The sequence below is a fragment of the Miscanthus floridulus genome, chromosome 6, assembly GCF_019320115.1.
Source record: "Miscanthus floridulus cultivar M001 chromosome 6, ASM1932011v1, whole genome shotgun sequence".
NCBI lineage: Eukaryota > Viridiplantae > Streptophyta > Magnoliopsida > Poales > Poaceae > Miscanthus > Miscanthus floridulus.
Genome location: NC_089585.1, coordinates 115,707,578 through 115,711,594, shown reverse-complemented (window position 1 = coordinate 115,711,594; position 4,017 = coordinate 115,707,578).

Sequence of the window (4,017 nt, the reverse complement as noted above, 5' to 3'; positions counted from 1 at the left end):
TGCTAGACAAATGGCTGCCGAAAGATAAGCACCCTTGTTTACTTACTTTGCGTGTCAATTTTACTACCGAGCCTCTGACCCTAGCAATGGCAGGGCGCGAACATCGCTCGGGGGCTACCAAGAGTGTCTACTTGTTTTAGACATTCTCTTCGCCTAACCCCTCCTTACATTTAAAAACTGGAGGCGTGATGTGTGGGTGTAAAACTTTGAGTAAAACTAGACAAACCGCTAGACCTTACGCTCCAGCGGCTATGGCATTTTTTGTTCACCAGCGTAATCGAACTCTTTGTCCCCACACCCCTAGCCTTAGCGTTCGCCTTCTCGAGAAGGGTTCAGAGGGGCCCACCTATGGAATCTCCTTCAAGGAGAAGCCGTCAGGTCGCCTAAGTCAATCAAACAGCTCAAATCGCCACCGAGAGACAGAAACAAAAAAATTGCGATGCTCATGTAGGTTACACCGGCCCCATCGCAAACGTCGAACCCGAACCCCGCACACACATGTTTGATAAGAGCTTCTCATCGCTCATGCCACCAAGGTAACATCACCAACCCCTGCTTTTGTTTCAATTAAATCATACATTAATCCCATACATCCAAACATTGCATATGCAATTGCTGCATCTCAATGCTTCATGTCGCGTCATGAAGCGGTAGTCACCTCATTCGATATGAGCAACAACTAACCGAGGTTCGAAGGCTGACCCATGAAGGGCTCGAGGCCGCCTCGCGTCAAACAGAGCCAGTGGAGAAAAACTGAGATGAGCCCCAGCAGCCTTGCCTGACCCCACTCAGAAGCGGATAGGGACATCTTAACCTTTCTTGTTCGATTCTAACGTCAAGCCAAACCCACAGAATCTCCATCGAGGAGAGGCCAATGAGCCACCTGAGCCTATCGAATGGCTCGGGCATCTGCTGGGAGGTGGGTTAAGAAGTAGTGGAATGCCACATGAGGGCTCTGTCGACCCCGTCAGTGAATGACAGACCCAGATTCCACATGAACATACCCATTAGCGAGCTTATTGAGCGTGACACTCGAGCTGTCGAGGCAAGTGTCGTTAGCTCAGCCCCTCTGATTGTGGAAACTGAGGATGGGGTGATGCATGAAACACGGATGACCCCTATTAGACCCTAATGGGCTTGGGGGCTCAAGCCGCTTGATCCTAGATCAAGAGACCGAGGTTCAAAGGCTGGCCCATGAAGGGTCTGAGGCCACCTCGCGTCGAACAAGAGCTAGAGGTGAAAACATAGATGAGCCACAGCGGCCTTCGCCCAACCCGCATAGAGGCGGATAGGGTTATCTCAATCTTCTAGTTTAATCCAGCCTCTAGCCAAGCCCATAGAATCCCTATTGCGGGGGAATCTGTTGGAAGGCGGGTTATGGAACAACGGAATGCCACCCGAGGGCTTTGCCAACCCTGTCATGAGCGATGGGACCGGATTCTGTTCGAGCATCCCTGTTAGTGAGCTCATCAAGCGCACCACGCAAGCCGTTGAGGCAGGCGACATCACCTCAACCCCTCTAGTTGCGAAAACCACGAACGAAGCGATAGTCACAAAATGAGCCGACCCTTGATTGAATCCCCACCATGCGTGGAGGCTCGGGGAAGGCCAGGCTTGCAATGAGACCAAACGCACAGTCACAGAACGATAGCTAAAATCCTAAGTAAGGGGTACGTGTGAATACAAGAGGAAGTTCACTACCCTCGCTTCGGTCTCCAGTAACATCCGGTGCCAGCGACCGTAAGGGGTTAGTTCTCACTCGGGGGATGATAAAGGTATAAATACCTCATTTTTTTGAAACAGTCATTGCGTCATACCTCTTCCTTGTGTTAAGGTTAGTGGCAAGGTTTGTGGGAACAAATAACCAAGCATGCCTGGTAAGACTGTAAAACACCCATGCCCCAACAGCTATGGTAACTTTGCTCACTAGCATAATCAAAATTTCCCTCTTATACACCTCGAGCCCTACAGTATTATCGAACGGAAGGGTCAGGTTGCATAAGCACCTTTTTTCGAATGCAAAAAGGGAAGAAAGCAAGTTTAATCAAACAAAATGAAATTGTGAATTTGTTTAACGAAACAAAGTTGCGAATCTGTTTTCAAAAGAACTGATACTTGTCCATAGATTATAGATAAATGTCCATTAGACTCATTCGACTAACTACCCCGTCTCGGGGAGAACCATATCTTTATTTCTGCTCACCAGGGTTTCCGCAAAAGGAGTCATCGTCGCTTCTATGTCATCTAGCTCAGAGGGTTCATAACCAGGCGCGAAGCCAAGGCTCATTGCCTCAAAATCTATGTTGCCATCATAATGCGAGCGGGCAACGGTGAAGGTTTGGGTGATCCCTGAGCAAAGAGCTTCCTTCTCCAGCTGGCGCACCCGTGCCGTGATATCTGCAACATGGGCCACGAGCGAGCTGGTCCCCTCCGCCTGCACCACCTGTAGGTCGTCACAGACTATGCCAAGGGCAACCTTTAGGATATCGAGCTCATCACTCTCCACCTGAAGAAGACTCCTTGCCTTGGCGAGATCCGTGGCTAGTCCGGCAGTGGCACCCTCGGCCTCCAGCTTCTAGGCTCTCATGGTCTCTAGCTCGTCCTAGAGGGAGCTCATCCTCTATTGTGCCTCGTCGCACTCCCGAATGTCCTGGTCACGCTCCCCGTAGGCCACGCCGTGCTCTGAGCAGAGCTTCCCCAGAGTATGGCATAGCTCATCTCACTCCGAGCGCAGCCGGGTGACCGTCTTGGCATCTAGTTTTGCCTTCTGCTATAGGGCCACGGACCTCTCCTCGGCCACCAGCCTAAGATCCCACTCCCTCTCGACCTCAGCCAAGAGGTCGAGGATCCCCTAATGGGTCTTGGCATCCCGCTAGAGCAGCTCATCCGGCTCCTTTTGCACTCTGGCGGCCTCCTCCTGATCCCACCACGCCCTCTCCGATAGCTCATCAAAAGACTTCTCGGTGAGCTCTGCATCCCCATGGGCCTCAGCCTCCCACCATCGAAGATCGTCCACCTCTACGGCAAGGAGAGTCAACTCGGCCACCCTCTGTCAAAGTTGGGCGGTCACATCCCTGTGTAGCTATGCCTCATCGACGAGGCAGTCCCATCCCTCCTTGTGTTCATGAAGGAACTAGGATTTCTCTCGGCTGCGAGTTATAAGAGACTATAAAAAGACGGTGGCCAGAAAACAAAAATAGATGAAGAAAAAAGAGATCGAGAGGTAGGACCAAGTGAATACCCAGCCGGTGGGAACGATTACATCTCAAAGGACGCCACTGGCCTGGTTCAGAGCTTCTAGCATGGCCATGAACCCCTCGCTAAGCTTCACCCGCTCCATGCCCTCGGCGACATCATCGAGGGTGAAGAGTTCCGACGATGGGTCCCATGGACTCACTCACCAGAACGGGGGCTCATCCCATGCGGGTGGGTGGTGGCCCTCTGATGGCAGGACTAGGGACAACTCCTTGCCGGTCTCCGCAACCACTACCGCGGTGCTCGAGGGTCCCTGGGCCATGACCCCCTCGGTCCTTCCCACAACGGGCGTCGTCTCTAGGGCCATCGGTAGCACAGGATGTGCCGCTGCCTCGCACACCGCCACCACCGCTCCTAGCTATGACCCTTCCGTCGTAGCCACCATCACCTCCGCCTCCGTCAGTGGGACCTCGTCCGGCTGCACCGCACCAGCTGTGGTCGATGCAACGGGTGCGGCCGATAGCTCCGCCTAGCCCAACATTGGTAGCGACATCACTTCCGTCGCTGGTTGAGTGATGACCTCTAAGGGCACCTCCTTAGCCTCACTGATAGCTTGACCCACCGAGGGCATGGACACCACCCCAGGTGGCGACAGACCGGCCAATGAGGCTATGACGCCGGCTCCGCTCTCGCCCAAAATGGGAGCGACATCAGGCGGCGGCCCCTGCCTTGCCTAAAGGGTGATGGTCTTCTTGGGCACCAGTGTTATGGAAGTGCCCTGTCTGACCCGTCGCCTGACGCTGCAGAAGAAACAAAAGGCGT